This window comes from Eurosta solidaginis, chromosome 2 (genome assembly GCF_040869045.1).
Source record: "Eurosta solidaginis isolate ZX-2024a chromosome 2, ASM4086904v1, whole genome shotgun sequence".
Lineage (NCBI taxonomy): Eukaryota > Metazoa > Arthropoda > Insecta > Diptera > Tephritidae > Eurosta > Eurosta solidaginis.
The window spans coordinates 127,919,885-127,937,770 of record NC_090320.1 but is presented as its reverse complement, the minus strand read 5'-3'; positions in this window follow the sequence as shown (position 1 = coordinate 127,937,770).

Genomic DNA, 17,886 nt, shown 5'->3' with positions numbered 1-17,886 from the left:
GCCAGCTATTGCCTGCAGCGCCTACCGTTAGTTCGGACCTGTCCGAATCTGAGATAGACGTTCTGGTGGAAAACTTCACCTCGGCAAGTAATAGCACCTTTCAGCTGTCCTCCCATTGAAAATTTACAGGGGGAAGGGCAAGCCGCCCTGGTGGTCGGATTTTCTTGACGACCTAAGAGCGTCCAGTCGCCGGCTCTTCAACAGAGCCGGAGGAGTAAAATACCCTCGGACTGGGAGCTCTATAAGGTGAGTCTGGGGATTTATAAATATGAAATAAGGATAGCCAAGCGAGATGCATGGCGAAGCTTCTGCGAAAACGTAGAAGGCTGGAATGAATCCGCGAGGCTTAGAAAAATACTCTCTAAGAATCCCGCTCCTCTGGAGTATCTGCGAGATGATGGTGGGGACTGGTCGATGAGTAGCGAGGAGTCCCTAAAGCTTTTACTGGACAATCATATTCCCGATGTCCCAGTTGCGCAGGGATCTTCGCCTGCATGGTCGGCGGTCGTTGGCCATGCAGAAGTGCCTGCCATTCCAATACGGGAAAGTCAAATAACCTGTTCGTTCAAGCCCTATAAGCCTCCGGGCCCGGATGGAATCATTCCTGCGCAACTTCAAAAGTCTTTGGGGATTTCCTGCCGCTGGTTGGCCATCATCTATACTAACTGCCTCAGGCTTAACTATATCCCGAAGTCTTGGCACAAGGTTAGGGTTATTTTCATTCCGAAGGCCGGCAGAAGCTCTCATGTATCACCTAAGGATTTCAGGCCAATCAGTCTCTCGTCGTTTCTTCTTAAGACGTTGAGCGGTTGATTGAACTGTATCTACTGGAAAGGATACCTCGGGGTTTACTTTCGGCTTCACAGCATGCGTACTGCAAGGGCAGATCGACGGAAACGGCTCTGCATTCGATTGTAAAGCAAATAGATGGGTCCCTAGAACACAAAGAGTATGCTCTGGGTGCCTTTCTAGACATCGAGAGGGCTTTTAACAATTTCTTACCGGGGGCAATCGAAAGGCCTCTGGTGGGCTTAGGAGTCGAGGCGGCTCTGGTTGAATTTATTAGCAAACTTCTATGCGGCAAAATTGTCGCAGAAGAGTGGGGAGGGGCCATAATTAAGAGGAAGGTGTGCAGGGGTACGCCACAGGGGGTGTCCTATCTCCTCTCCCCTGGGTTGTGGTAGTCAACGAGCTTTTTGTTGTCGGGTGGTGGCTTATGCAGATGACCTCGCTATCCTAGTCAGAGGCAAATTTCTGGGCACCGTGCGCGATGTTCTGCAGGGCTACCTGGATACTGTGGCTAGGTGGGCTGAATCATGTGGATTGGCGGTCAACCCGGGAAAAACGGAATTGGTTCTTTTCACAAGGAGATATAAGTTGCCCGATTTCAGAATCCCTCGATTGGAGGGGTACCGTTGGTACTTTCTGATAGGGTTAAATATTTGGGGATTGTTTTGGACAAGAAACTGTCCTGGAGACCCAATGTGGAAGATCGGGCCAGGAAGGCCGCCATTGCCTTGTACTGCTGCAGAGGGGCTATCGGAAAGAGATGGGGACTCTCGCCAAGAGTAGTACACTGGCTTTATGAGATGGTGGTCAAACCGATTCTGCTATATGGGGTGCTGGTCTGGTGGAAAGCACTGGACACGGCGAGCACCTCCAAAATGGTAGTGTCAGTGCAACGGACGGCGCTGATCGTTATCAGTGGCACTCTCAGAACAACACCTACCTTGGCACTGAACGTCATGCTGAACATATACCCAGTAGATATTGCGGGAAAGGCGGCCGCGCCAAGGTCGTTGGTCAGGCTTCGTGATATGGGTATGGACTTTCTGACCGCGGAAACTCTAGCCTTCTTACCGGTTTCGACTTTATCCCGGACATAACGGACTTTTGTATGCCGATAACTGTCCCCTATACAACTTTCACCCCAGTCATTCCAGAGAGAGAGGAGTGGGGAAGAGGAATTATCTGAGGCATGGGACCGGTTAACTTGTTCACGGATTGGTCGAAGCTGGATGGAAAGGTTGCTGGGGTCGTCTTTTGTAAAGAGCTAAATTTAAGCCGCAAGTTTAAGTTGGATGATCACTGCAGTGTACTCCAAGCGGAAGTTGCTGCGATTAAGGATGCGGTGGATGGAATGCTTTCCAGTGCTACTACGGTTAGGGAATTTAACATCTACTCTGATAGCCAAGCGGCTATCAAGGCCTTGAGCTCAACTACAGTGCGATCGAGGGTGGTCTGACCTCGCTTGCGATTGCATCGAAGTATTTTACAATTAAGATTATCTAGGTCCCGGGCCATAGTGATATCCCGGGTAACTGTCAAGCGGATCTCTTAGCCCGCATCGGTACAACTGAACCGGATGAAGATGGCTGTAGGGATTTTGGGATCCCGCTGGCCACTTGTGGATTGCTCCTCCATAGCTGGGCCTCGAATCAGCTCAACAAATGTTGGGCGGATACCACGTCTTGCAGGGTAGCAAGATCTTTCTGGCCGAAAGTGGATGGCAGGAGGTCTGCTGAAATAATTGGGTTCAATAAGGCTCACCTATCAATGGCCATTGGGGTTTTGACAGGGCACTGTCCCATGGGTATCCATGCGGTACGTCTCAATATACTGGAAACTCCATCCTGCTGCAGCTGTATGGAGGATTATGAGGTGGAATCACCAAATCACTTTATGCTTGATTGCCCAGCTTTTGCCAGAACTAGGCGAAAGTACTTCGGTCGCGACTCACTTGGATCTCCCGAGAATTTATCCTAAGTTGAGATCGGTATCATTCGGAGCTTTATCGTTGCTACCCAACGATTCTCTAAGTAGCTAGATCTAAGTCACCGTTATTTTTGGTGTATGTGGTATCACAACGGACCTTCGTGTTGTCCAAGTGAGCTATCCTGATCAGGGCAGCTACCACCTAACCTATCCTATCCTATCCTATCCTAACTAACAAATTATTTAAAATGTCCTCATTTGTGGCTTTGTGGCTAATTTTCTTGCATGGTCTCGACGATATGCTCTAAGATCTTTATTTCTGGATTCAGCGGCTTCTTCGGACAACTTTCCGATAGGAATGGAACCAAAATGCTCTATTATTGAAGCTCCGTGTACTAAAATTTTATGTACACTTGAAGGCACGTAATACCATTCATATAGTTCGACGTAAACTGGAAAGGTTTCTCTGGCGTACATGTTGAACTTTTGTACATTTATTGGACACCCACATGAAAGTGCCCCTAATATTATAGAGAATCTTTGAATGAGATTTTCAGTAGCACCAGTTATAGAGGCGGTAGTTTTAATGTCAACGAAAAATCGTCTAGAGGTATTTCCATCATTTGTTGTACCGTGCCCTTGCTTTACCACGTCCACCAATAAACCAGTCTGAATAGTAAAAAATGATTTAGTGAAGCCAAAATTGCTGGACATTGGAAAAAAATACCTAGATGTACACATATGCTCGTTAGGGTATGTCGATATGAAACCCTGTTACTAAACGTGTCATAACTTTTTTAAATTAGGTTTTACGAAAAAATGTTATATAACAATAAATTATGGAAAAAGATCACAGAATACGAAAATGTACATTTAAAGTCCTAAGTCCCAAATTTTCAATTTCGTTCCACTGTGCGCCGGACCCTTAAAAAAATAGCTAAAAATATAAAAGTGGCACGCGCTTCGTCCCCAGGATCTCGAATCCGGAGGCGGAAATCTGATATTTCGGATACTTTTCGAGATATCCGCAAAAAACTGAAAAATTACCGCAGGTCCATCCAAAACCGGGGTCGGATCCAAAGTATTTCTTCGCAGAACACTTCTCCGCATAAGCGGCCTTTGGCCGCGCTTTAAAAAAATAACCCTTAGCCAGTCCAACACCGGCTACGCCATCCACAGTATTTCTGCTTAGAACACTTTTACTCAACATTTTTTTGGTGGGTAAACAAAATCATGAAAAACACAACGACCATATGAAAAAGTGTACCCTTTTTTTGCAAATATCTCGAGAACTATTGCAGATATCGGGTCTTCAGATGCGTGATCCTGAATTTTTTGCTTATAGATAGTGCATTTCTTGCACAGAAATATGCATTTTTTCACCTTTTGTTTCAGGCGGGGAATATAATATTCTTGTTGAACCATGCGGATCATTAGTTGTGTCTCGGCATGGAGTAGGATCACACGGAGGAAGTCCAAAAAGAGAGCGCAGTACCGTGAGTTGTCGGGTATGATTATAGGGTGTTTTTCGTTGTGACTCATGTCTGCAAAGGTGAGGCGTCCATTTACGGGTAATAGTACCATTTCGTCCAAGACCGGGTTGAGCGGGAGCAACGAACTTCTTTTTCCGAGATACTTTTCAGCTTTGAGGTCTGCGATCACTTCTCCATACTGGTTTTGCTGAGCGTTCGCTATGAGCTGCACCTTTGCCTGACGAATCTTTTCCTGGGCGAGATAAATTGTGGAGGGTAGCAGCTATTTCCTGGACTTCGAGACAAATCGGCGAATGTAAACGAGGACCCTTAATGCTCGAGCGAATGACGAAAACCGGTCCAGAAAGTCATGATTTTCCAGTGAGTGCAGGGCTTCTATCCGTCGTTGTTCTGGGGGTGAGTCGTTATGATGGCTATCTTTCGGCAGTCAGTAAGGGAGTTTACGAGCCACCTTGCGCCGTTCCACCAGATTGAACAGTCGATCAAGTCCTGGGGTCGACATCCTCGAGTGCCCATATCTGCTGGGTTGTCTCCGCTGGGCACATTCTCCACGTAGCTTTACTGACGTTGTTGAGGATTTGGGATATGCGGTTCGCCACATACGTTTTCCAAGTGTGTGGTGGCTTTTCAAGCCAAGCCAGAACTATCGCGGAGTCTGTCCCCATGGTCAAGCTACACCCTGTGAACTGAAGTGGCGTCCGAATGCGCTTAACTAATTTTGAGAGGGGGACTGCTCCGCGGAGCTCTATCCTAGGGAGGATCACCGTTTGGAGGGTTGCTACTTTACTCTTTGCTACTAACAGGTGAGATGAAAAGGAGTTATCGCCGTGTTGAACCCTTAGGTATACGCAGCCGCAATATGCCTTTTCAGAGGCGTCGGAGAATCCATGTATCTGCGTAGGTGCACCGGGAGTGAATTTAACCCAACATGGGATTTGTACGTCTCCAATGGCTAAGAGGTTATCCGTGAATGTCTTCCACTTGAGGAGTGATCCGGGTTTGACGTGCTCTTCCCAGTCAGTTCCTTCCATCCAAAGCTGTAGAAGGAGAGTTTTTGCTACGATCATTATAGGCGATAGCCATCCTGCCGGGTCGAAAATTTTCGCGACAGATGAAAGAATCTGTCTTTTGGTGGCAGAACTTACGTCGGGAACGGGATCATACGAATATGAAAATGTGTCGCTGAGGGCATTCCATCTCACTCCAAGCGTCTTTGTGGAGATCGAGTCATGAAATTTTAGAAAATCGGCGTCTAGCAGGCCAGATTCCGGAATAGTTTCCAATATCTGTGGGAGATTTGCGGTTATTTTTTTTTTGAGGGGAAAACCTTCTGACTTCAGTGCTTCGATTAGCTGCTGCATCGTTTTGATAGTGGACTGTATGTTATGTCCGCCTGAGAGGATGTCATCCACCTAAGTTTCTCGCAGGAGGACGTTGCTAGCAAGGGGCAGTTCAGATTTGCAGTCATCTGCAAGTCGCTGAAGGGTGCAAATCGCTAAATAATGGGGCATATTCGACACCAAAAGTAACTGTAATTCTTTGAAAGTCCTGATCTTCCTTATAGACATGTATTTGCCGATACATTTTCTCAATGTCACCATTAAAAACATATTTATAGACGCAATTTGAGAATTACGGTCATAAGATCGTTCTGAAGAACGGGACCTGTGTGAAGCACGTCATTAAGTGAAATGCTAGAGTGGGGCTGTTTGGGGGCGTTGAAGACTACTCGGACTTTAGTAGTCTTACTATCAGGTTTGATTACGGCGTGATGGGGCAAGTAAAATGAAAAATATTTTCCGTCACGTATAATTTCACGAGATGGAGAGCGTAATATATTCTGCTAAGGCTTTTGAGTAAGTATTTTGGAGTTCTGCTTTCTTCTCAAGGCTCCGTTCAATACTGAGGTACTGTTGTTGGGCTGAAGGCCGGGAATGGCCTAAACTACTAAGTCAGGGACCGTAGCTTTAAATGGGAGTTTTACTACATAATGGCCATCATCTCTACGAAAGGTGGTATTTCTGTAGAGTTCTTCGCAACTTATGTCATCGTCTTTGGGGGTCGATGCCGATGGTACTTCCTCTTGTTCCCAAAACCTTTTGAGGAGGTCTTGTAAGACTCTCTCCGACGTCAGCTACTTGAGACGAAAAGGTTGAGAAATGTTCCGTGAGGGGCTATAAAGTTTTACCTACATTGGTTATGAGGCCCGGAACAAGGATTTGAGGGAGAATATCGCTACCTATAACCATGTCGATTTTTGGCGGGGTGAAAAAGTTCGGGTCAGCTAGAGGGAGTGAACATACTCTTTGAGATCTGGGTGGGTTACACTAAACGTTGGCAAGAACTGTGTTAATTGTGGGAGTATGATCGCATTACTTGCGATTTTAATATTCAGATCTGGAGAACATATGGTGATTGAGCACACCTTATCTGTTTTCTGGACTGTTCGTCCGCCCATTCCCAATATTTCGTAATTGGTCTTTCGAACGGGTAGACCAAGTAGCTTTTGTATTCTAGAGGTTACAAAAGTTTTTTGGGATCCTTGGGCTAGAAGAGCACGAATATTAAAGGTTTCTCCTATGTGTAACACGGGAATGTTTGCTGTTGGGAGCAAGGTTCGCTCTCGGCTACTAGAGAAGTGTGAGAGTACATTCTCCGCGCTATTTTGAGTAGCTGTCTCAGAGTTCAACCATGCCGCCTGTTGAGAGGTACAAGGCTTTTCTTCATCGATGGTTACGTGAGATGTGACGAGATGTTTCTTCGGTTTTGAGTTCTTTTGCGTTTGGTTGTCGTCTGAGTAGTGTAGGAGGGAGTGGTGTCGCTTTTGGCAGTATACGCAAGTGAAACTGCTTCCGCATTGTCTTTCTGAGTAGGAGTAAGCCAAACAGTTCTGACAATTTAATCTTTAAATTTATCAGCGAGTGATTGCTGTTGCATAATTTGCACGAAGCCTGCCTTTTTGGGTCAGTGTGCAATGAGTGTGTCTTGTTCCTTGAGTGGAACGAGTTATTGGTAGGGATAGAAGAACGCGGGGCGAAATTAGGTTGATTAGGCTTTGGTGGTGTTAGGCCTATATGTGGTTAGGCGTTCAACTACCTCCTACCGAGTAGTCTGGAACTGGCCAACTCGGACCACAGAGGAAGTTCCTTGCGGGAATAGAGTGACTGCTCCCATAACTCTAGAGTTTCGTCTGGGAGTTTGGAGGAGCAGAGGTATACTAGCATCTAGTCCCAATTATCCGTGTAAACACCGTTAGCTTTAAGGGTTGAAATACAATTATTTATCGTGGTTTGCACTTACTGTATCCGTTCTCCGTTTTCAGAGGGTTTTGGTCGACAAGAATTCCTCGATTCTCATATCGACTCTTTAATGCGTTCCACGCAAGTTCAAAACTTTGGTCCTTCAATGGATAATTTTTTTTAAGGAGGGCGGATTTTCCTCGGGTTTTTTGCCTTAAATGGTACTGTTTCTAGCCGGGAGAGAGTTTGGGATGCCTACTATACACTGGAGTAAACATGTCCCTAAAGGATGGCCAGTCTTCATATCCTCCGTAGAAGACTTCTGTGTCACATGCAGGTACTTTTAAATAAGTTGAGTTACAAAGAGAGGGGAAAGGCTGGAACTGAGTTGAGGCATTTGAAGCTGCTTCTGTTGGGATCGGCTGCCGTCTGCTGAGGAGCTCATTTATTCGAAGTATTGTACCTAGTCCGGAACCGTTTGCTGCATCGTAATTCGCTTCGCTTGCTGCTCGGGTGTTTTCTTCAATGCTGCTCATCTGAAGATTCTCGTTCGCTGTATCCACCAAAGCCATATGTCGGTTGTCTTGAGACTGGACTCCGTGTGATCAGACTCGTTTAGATTCCAAAATTGTTGACAGTATTTCTCCAGCCTTGTGACCTCGTATTTGAATTTTTGTGTAGTAAGATCGCGTCTTCCTCGTCACTTTGTGATTTCGATCGCGTTTTCACTCCTTGTGGTTGGAGGTTTTGGGTTTTTTCTTCTTTTTCTTCGCCTGTACCGCCCATCTTGTGTATTTTTTGAATAAAGAGTTGAGTTATTATTCATTATTTACAAAATATGGAATAACAATAAAATTTTAGTTTTTATTCAGTTATTCAAAAATAAAAAAATAAGCCATCGAGATGCCCTGAAAATATACCCATATGCGTAACCAGTTCGCGTGTAGTTCTGAAGCTTCTTAGAGTAATATTGAGATGATTTTGGGGAGTATTCGCGGGGTTTTTTGAGGGCCGTTTGGGTTTTTTTCTGGGACACCCTGGGGATCCTCCCGGGGTCTACTGGGGTCCATTCCAGGGGCTCCCTCGCGATCCTCCTAGGGTTTTGGGTAATTTCGGGATGGCTTTTGCGACTCCCTCGGATCTTTTGGAGGTAATTTTTGCATGGTTTGGGGGACTCCCTCGGGGTCCTCCCGGGGTCATTTCGAAAATTACCCCGATGGAGTCCCCAAAAAGATCCCGAAAAGACCCCCAAATGACCCCGAGGGAGTCCCCAATAAGATCCCGGAATGACCCCCAAATGACCCTAAGGGAGTCCCCAAAAAGATCCCGAAATGACCCCCAAATGACCCCGAGGGAGTCCCCAAAGGGATCGCGGAATGACCCCCAAATGACCCCTAGGGAGTCCCCAAAAAGATCTCGGAATGACCCCGGAAGGACCCCGAGGGAGTCCCCAAAACCATCCCGAAATGACCCCGAGGGAGTCCCCAAAAAGATCCCGAAATGACCCCGAGGGAGTCCCCAAAAAGATCCCGGAATGACCCCAAATAACCCCGAGGGAGTCCCCAAAACCATCCTGAAATGACACCGAGGGAGTCCCCAAAAAGATCCCGGAATGACCCCCCAAATGACCCCGAGGAAGTCCCCAAAACCATCCCGAAATTACCCCCAAATGAACCCGATGGAGTCCCCAAAAAGGTCTCTAAATGACCCCGGGAGGACCCCGAGAGAGTCCCCAAAATCATCCCGGAATGACCCCGAAATTACCCCGAGGGAGTCCCCAAAATCATCTCGGAATGACCTCCAAATGACCCCGAGGTAGTCCCAAAAAAATCCCGGAATGACCACGGGAAGACCCCGAGGTACTCCCCAAAACCATGCCAAAATGACCTCCAAAAGATCCGAGGGAGTCGCAAAAGCCATCCCGAAATGACCCCAAAACCCTAGGAGGATCCCCAGGGTGTCCCAGAAATTAACCCCAAACGGCCCCCAAAAAACCCCGCGAATACTCTCCAAAATCATCTCAATATTACCCTAAGAAGCTTCAGAACTACACGCGAACTGGTTACGCATATGGGTATATTTCCAGGGCATCTCGATGGTTTATTTTTTTATTTTTGAATAACTGAATAAAAACTAAAATTTTATTGTTATTCCATATTTTGTAAATAATGAATAATAACTCAACTCTTTATTCAAAATTTGTAAAAATAAGAATGTGCGGTTATCATCAATTAGAATATTTTGAATAACGAGAAAATGTTATTCATTAGTCAAGAAATACTTGAATAAATAATACCATGTTATTCATCACTCAAGTTTTCTTGAATAATGAATAAAAATTTATTTTTTATTTTTTCGTCAATGGTTATTCTAATTTGGTGATAACGCCCATCCCTGAGTGAGGGTGGGAAATACTTGTCTTAGCGCATCTAAGTCCAAGTATGTTTATGTGTATACAAATATATATATAATCAGCGAAGAGAAATAAATAGTGGTGGGTGGAGTTAATTTGCAAATTACCTAAATTACATGGTGTTATAATAAGTACACCCAAATGGAATTGAGAGAGTCAATAATGCGGTTATTAACTTTGAATGTTTCAGGGACCGAAACAGCGTTAAATATTTGCTGTTTAAAGAGGATTTTGCCTTTGAATTTGGGACGAATACATATATATATATGTAACTTATGGACTTTGGCAAGTCGCAAAAATATGTAAAGGTAATTTATTCTAGGAGAGCAAATTTCTTGTGGTGGCTGTGAGAAACGGTGTACGCTAAAATTTAAAGGGGAAATTCCAGTGAAAGTATCGACAAATCTTACAACGGGTTGGTATATAAGTATGTGATATATGTATATATGGATGTATGTATGTAAAATCACAAATTTGGGAATATTACCAATATATGTATATGAGAGAGATTTGCGAAAAGGTGTTTTGTACGGACTCTTTCCAAGATCCTGTCAAATTTACCGTATATGAGTGCGATTATTTACTTAGGGGAATTCCGCTGCACTTATATATGCATATGTTTTGGCCAAGGTGTACTTTGGCATATTTTGTTTTTTACCACCTGATTTTTCTGTTGCCGGATTGTTGTTGTTGTTGTTGTCGCTCGGTGTCGTTGATGTTGTTGCGCTGGCGGCAGTACTGCTTTGTTATTGTTGCGTCGGTTTTGCTGCCGGGCACTACTTTTGCAGGTCTACTGCTCGTGGTGTATAAAATTAAATTACTTTGTGGATGCGCTTCCAAATTGATTATCTTTTTTTTTTTTTTTGTAAATTTTGTCTAGTTCGGTTTTATTTTTTATTTTCCCAACAAGCGCTCCACTTTCTTGGTTTTACATTTTTTTCTTTTATACAAATCGTTTTTTTTTTTGTTTTTTTTATGTAGAAATTCTTTTATTTCCCTACTTTCTTTCCTTTTTTAATATTTTCAAACTTTTGTTTTTCTTCCTGTTTTTAGACAAATTTTTCTATATAATATCTCTTATTTTTCTTTTTAATAATTTCTAGGGTCTTATTCCTTTTTTATTTTCACCGTTTTTTCAGCACTTAGCCACTGTAGTTCACCGTTTGCGTTCTTCACTTCACCACACTCACTTTCGCATTAAAAATTGGATGTACTTTTGTTGCTTTTACTTTTTCTGTACTTGTATACTTGTATTTAAATGTGTGTATTTTTTAATATTTCTCACTTAATTTGTACTTTTATTTTATATCTACTAATTTTTAATATAATGTATATTTTAGGTATTTTGAAACTTTTGTTTGTCTTTTTATGTTTTCAGCACGTTTGTATTAGATAAATATTGTGATGAATATTACCATCCCTAGTAATAAACTCCCAACACAAAAACATTGAAGCGAGCCACACTGTGTACATTAGACTGGGTCGATTTATTAACCGATATCGCGCCATCGATTTTTCGATAGGATTTGGGCTTAGGAACAAAAGTTCCAATACGCATACCCAAAAAAATAATTTTCGAGCCTGCAAAAAAAAAATGGCGAAAGCCTAAATTTTTCGACCAAAACCCTCCTCAAAGCCCTAAAAATATTTTTTTTGTTTCAAAAAACTGGTATCGCCAACGTTTTTATAACAGTTTTTTGAACAAAAAAAAAAATAATTTTAGGGCTTTAAGAAGTGCTTTACCCTTTCGCCATTTTTTTTCTGGCTCGTAAATTATTTTTTTGGGTATGCGTAGTGGAACTTTTTTTCCTAAGCCCAAATCCTATCGAAAAATCGATGGTGCGATATCGGTTAACTTTCGTCCATACAAATCGACCCAGTATGTTAACATGGCATATGTTAACAATTGCTACAACAATAAATAGTTAGTAAGCAGGTAAGCGGATATGCAACTCTTGTTGCACAATATTTCACACAAAAGCTCAAGACGCAATGTCAGCAAAATGAGTTTTAATTTACGTAGAGCGGAAATTCAATACTCGATGTCAGCAAATTAAAGCTCCAATTCCTTTAGACAGGAAGCCCAACACGCGCAACTAAAGTTGGCTAATTCGGGGAATAGCAAAAAGCAGCAGCGACACCAGCGGAGTCGGCCAATTAATTAAGTTTAGTTGTAAGTTAATATTTTTGTATAGTTCTACTTTTGATGTGACTCAATAAAGGTCATAAAGCAGCAACGAAAGCAGCAACCGAGGCCAGATAATAGGAGCAGCGTATATCGGTCCCCAGTAGACCGACCAAGGACAAAAAGGAGACGCCCAGTCGTCAGCCGGTATGCAAATGACCTTCCACAAAAAAATGGAGAAGCTAGCAATGTAGGTTAAGTTTAGAAATAAAAAATTGAAAGAAATTTGTGAAATAAAAATCTGTAAATCTTAAAAGTAAATAAATAGTAGATAACTAAAGAAATTGTTTGAAAAGTGAAGTTGAAAAAAATTATTTTGAAGTTAAAGTAGAAGGAAAAATTAATTTGAGAGCCTCCTTGTATTTCTGGCAAGACTCCCACTGCCGTACATATCGACTGATGTCCCGAAACATGCCGGTCCAGTAATACCGGTTGGCAATCCGTGCTACCGTCCGGCGGATGCCCATGTGTCCAGCGCTTGGGATGTTGTGGTTTTCTTCTAACACTCGTTGTCGCAGTGGTGTTGGTACACAAAATTTCCAAGGGACCGTTTCCTCATCGTGTGACCGGCAGGGAATATGGCGGTACAGTTGCCCATCTTGTATCATGTAGTCAGAAAATTTCTCGGGGTTAGTGCGTACTTCGCCGACGCGCTTGTGCCACCACTTGCATTGTGGCTGTGTTGTCGTTGCTAGGCGTAGGGTCTCCAGTGGCTGCCGTGATAGCGCGTCCGCTACCAGGTTCAGCTTCCCTTTCCTGTACTCGATGTCGAAAGTGTGTTGTTGAAGCTCCAAGGCCCGTCGTGCTATACGGCCTGAAGGGCTTTCGATGGAGTTTAACCACATTAGAGACATATGGTCCGTGATTACCTTGAATCGGTATCCTTCCAAGTATGGCCTCATCTTGCGTATTCCCCAGACTATCGCGAGGCACTCCTTCTCGGTGGGCGAGTAGTTGGTTTCCGCCTTGTTGAGTTTCCTGCTGGCGTAGGCGATCACGCGTTCTCCGCCTTCCAGGTCCTGTGTCAATACGGCACCCAGCCCGAAATTGCTGGCGTCCGTTTGTAAGGTGAAGGTCTTGGTGAAGTCCGGGCAGGCAAGTATCGGTGCTTCCGTGAGCTTTTGCTTTAAGACCTCGAAGGCCTCCTGTTGTTCGGCCCCCACTTCCAGTGTTTGCCCTTTTTCAGCAGGGTTGTGAGTGGTTGGCTGATCGTGGCGAAGTCGGGTACGAAACGTCGGTACCAGGATGCTATACCGAGATATTGGCGTACCTCTTTCACGTTCGTTGGTGGCTTCAAGTCTTTGATGCCTGTGACTTTCTTGGGGTCGGTGTGAATTCCCTTGTCGCTTACTAGGTGTCCTAGGTATCGGATTTCCTTCTTGAAGAATTCGCATTTCTCCAGATTTATTCTGAGCATTACTTCTCTCAGATTGCGATTGTGCTCCTCCCCAGTGGATCCTATGGCGATTATGTCATCGAGGTATGCGAAGGCGTGGGGTTCCATTTCAGGCCCAATAACCTGATCTAGTGCTCTTTGAAAGGTTGCGGGTGCAGAGTGTAGGCCGAAAGGCATAACGCGCCACTGGAATAATCCGCGTCCCGGTACTGTGAAAGCTGTGTAGGGCCGGCTCTTGGGCTCCAGTGGTATTTGCCAGTAGCCGTTCTTCAAGTACAAGCTGCTGATGTACTTCGCTCGTCGTAGTTTGTCCAGGATGTGTTGTATTCTGGGTAAAGGGTATGCGTCGGGTACGGATCGGGCGTTGAGCTGCCGATAGTCCACGCATAACCTCCACTTCCCGTTTTTCTTCTTGGCAAGTACGATCGGTGCGCTGTGTGGGCTACAGGATGGCTCGATGCATCCTTTCTGGAGCAATTCGTCAACTTCGCTGTTGATGATTGTCTGCATGGATGGGTTGCGTGGGAAGTAACGTTGTGTGATGGGGCGTTCGTCCGTCAGGACAATCTTGTGCTCGGCTATTGTCGTCACTCCACTCATGCTCTCGAATTTTCGGAGTTCCTTTGCCAGAAAACCGCGCACTCGTTCCGCTTCTTCTTGTATGTCGTCGTCGTTGTTTTGCATAGTGCCGTCCTGCTTGAAATTACTACTGCTCGGTGCTGTTACACTGTAATGGTTCCAGATGGGGCTCCAGGGGTGTCGTACCCGGCGTTACCCCTTCTCGCTCGTGTTATACTCTGATTAGTCCCCGGGGTGTCGTACCTGGCGATATCCGTTCTTGAGGATGTTGAATTTTGAATACTCCCAGGGCTGTCGTACCTGGCGATATCCCTTCTGGCTGATGGTGTACTTTGAATAGTCCCAGGGCTGTCGTACCTGGCGATATCCTTTCTCGATGATATTGAACTTGGAATAGTCCCAGGGCTGTCGTACCTGGCGATATTCGTTCTTGCTGGTGTTGTTCTCTGAATAGTTTCTGGCGCGGCTCCAGGATTCGGTGTGTGCTGGGCAAGGGGTCTGGTTAGCACGAGGTGGCCTTCTCCACATGATATGGTGGCTCCCATGCTTCCTAGCGTATATAGGCCCAGTATGATGTCGTCGATCGCTCCGGGCATGACGTGTAAAACTGTGTGGAGTGACGCTTCTCCGAGGCGTACCTCAGTCCTTATGGCGTCGAAGATGGTAGTGCTAGTCCCGTTTGCCATCGTTATTTTGATGGCCTTTCTCACCATTTCTCCGCTTCCCGAGTTCACCACACGTTCTGCTAAGCTGCTCGAGACGAAACTTCTTGATGCCTCTGTGTCGATGACAGCCTCGGCTGATTTCGCGCCGAGCTTGGCTACGGCGTAGAGGCGACCATGCTCTTGGTACATTGTTACTGCCGTTTCAGCGCTGGGTTCCTTGGGTATCGTTACTGCCGTTTTGGCGCTAGGTCCCTTGGGCTCACGGCGCCTTCTTCTTCGTGGAGCCCTATGTCGTTTCCCTGACGTCGGCGGCAGCATTCGATGGTTCGTATATCGTTGCGGCCACATTCCCCGCAAAAAAATTTTCTGTGGGTTTCGGCACCTATTGGTGTCATGTCCTCGTTCGCCGCATCTCCTGCATACGCCGTTGGGGTCGTATCTCTGATTGCCTGGAGGCGTGCGGTTCGTTAGGTTCGGTGGTGGTGGTGGTTGTGTTGCAGGTTTTGATGGTGACACCCGGGTTGTGTCACTGGCGATGTGTCGCGTAACTTCGCGGTGATGTCCGCCTGATGATTTTCGATAGTCCTCACGTATGTTCTCGTATTCTTCGGCAAGTGTCAGGAGCTCTGCGAGATTAGTGAAGTCCCTCCGACGGATGTAAAGTTGGTAATCGGGGTGGCTGTTACGGAAGATTCGTTCCAGCCGCTGTTCGCTGGTGTACCCTGCGTGTCTCACCAAGCTCTGGATTCCTAGTACGTAGTCCTTATACCTCTCCTTGTTGTGCTGCCTTCGTTGGCGTATGTCGTCGTCGAGCCGCTCGAAGTACCTGACTGGTAGGAAGAAACGTAAAAAATCCTTTTTGAAGCTTGTCCACTCTCCCCAGTGCGCATTGTTATTGCGGTACCATTGTAGCGCGGCGCCCCCTAGTAGCTCGGGCATGGTTTTTGGCAAGAGGTCCACGTTTAGCGCGTATACTTCGGCTAACTCCTCTAACCGTTCGATGAACGCTAACAGGTCCCGTCCACCTTCATACTTTACGGACCACTTTCTTACCTGGTCGATGATGGGCGCGAACACCACGGTCGGTGCTTGAGTTACCTGGCATGTATAGTTCATGGCTGATGCCGTCATTCCCGCTGGTAAGTACGGTTGCGTGGGTTGAGATGTGCCGGTTGATGATGCCGTAATTTCTGATGGTACGTGCGGTTGTGTGGGTACTGTACTCCTGGGAGGTGCCTGAGATGTACCGTTGGGGGTACCGCTATTCCTGATGGTAAGTACTGTTGTGTGGGTACTGTATTCCTGGAAGGAAACGCGAATTGAGTTTGTTCTACTGTTGTAACGGCGACCTTCGGTGTGCCTCCTCCGTTCGACGAAGTCGGTGTCTTAACCTCATTTACGTCGCTCATGTGCGTAGTTTCCTTGTAGGTGGCTTGTAGGGATAACAATTTTTCGTGGATTTCCGAGTCCGTATTTGCCTTTGAGGCCAGTGCTGCTATGCGCTTTCGGATTTCTCGGGTGGTACCTGTCTGCTCAATACCCAATTCCTGTGTGATCGATATCAGCTGCTCCTTTGAAATTGTGTCTAACCACGTGCTATCGATCTGGTCGACCATTTTGTGGTTAGGTTTCTCGTCAGGAATGTTCCTTCTGACGTGGTAACGATTTGCAGGGTCCCTGCTCGGGCGCCAATTGTAACGAAGCTTTTCCGTCCCGGCGCTTCTTCAATAAGTGCTAGGGGTATACTCGCCGTGTCCAAGGTTCGCTTACAATAGATTTGTAAATTTGGGACACCGTGCAAATCGTTTTCATATAAATTCACTTTATTTCTCTAATTCTATATATGTATGTACACTATAATTAAAATGAAAAGTTTTACGTAATCAAAAGAAGAAATATTTGTTGTTTTCGTTTCACTGTATGCTTGCTCTATACTGCGTGGTGGGCCAACGGTACTCGTATCCCGCTATGACGCCTCGATGGTCGTTGCTTGTGTGTGTGTAAATGTGTTTTGTGACGCCCTGTGCCGGCGTGCGTGTCCCGTTAGGACGCTCGGCTGGTCGTTGCCTGAGTGTGTGTAAAACGTGTTTCGGTGACGCCTTGCGTTGGCGTGTATGTACGCAACCCTAGTGTGGTTGACGTCGTGTATTTGCGTGACTCTGCTGTGGTCACCGTAGTATGTGTGCGTAGTGCTGTTGTGGCCAGAGTGGTGCGGTGACCAACGTAATGTGCTTACGTAGCGCTGTTGTGGCCCGCGTCGTATGTTGGCGCTTGCGGTCAGCGTAGTGGGTTGGCGCAATGCTGTGGCCGACGTAGTGTGTGTGCGATTTTGGCCGGGGTAGTGGATTGGCGTAATGCTATGGCCAACGTAGCATGTTTGCGATTGTGACCGGCGTGGTAGTTTGGCTGGCGAATGTCACCTGCTCGCGGGGCGCGTCACTGTGGTGGTGCCGTTGCTCACGAGGTCTCAAGCGGTGTTTGGTGGTATAACCGACACATTCACCACTAGAGGCCACGACTCACTCCTGTGAAGCGACCTGTCCGCATGGTAGAACCGACAACTTCAAGGGACGCTCCACAAGTAGCTGTGGTCACGACCACAGCTCCGTGCTTCGGCACGAGGGTAACTCTGGAACAGTTGACGTAGTAGGTTTGCGTAACTTTGCTGTGTCAACGCAGTATATTATCGGGGCGCTGTCGTGGTCAGCGTAGTAGATCGGCGCAGTACTGAAGCCAACGTAGTGTATTAGCTATGGTGCTGTTGCGGCCAGCGCAGTAGATTGGCGTGATGGTATGGCCAGCGTATATATTAGCTATGATGCTGTTGCGGCTAGCGTTGTATGTTTGCGTAGTGTTGCTGCGGCTAACGTATATGCTTGCGTAGCGCTGTTTGTGGCGCTATTACTGTCGGCGCAGGCGGGCGAACGCTGCCTGTTCGCGGGTGCGCGTTACTGTGGTAGTGCCGTTGCTGGCGAAGTCTCAAGCGGTGCTTGCTGGTATAACCGACACATTCACCACTTGAGGCCACGACTTATTCCTATGAGACGACCTGTCCGCATGGTAGAACCGACAACTTCAAGGGACGCTCCACAAGTAGCTCTGGTCATGGCCACAGCTCCGTGCTAAGTAACTTCTGTCCTGCTGTGTTGCTCCTTTTATTGCTTTGTTTGGTATTGCTGGCTCGAATGGTTGCGTTGCCAT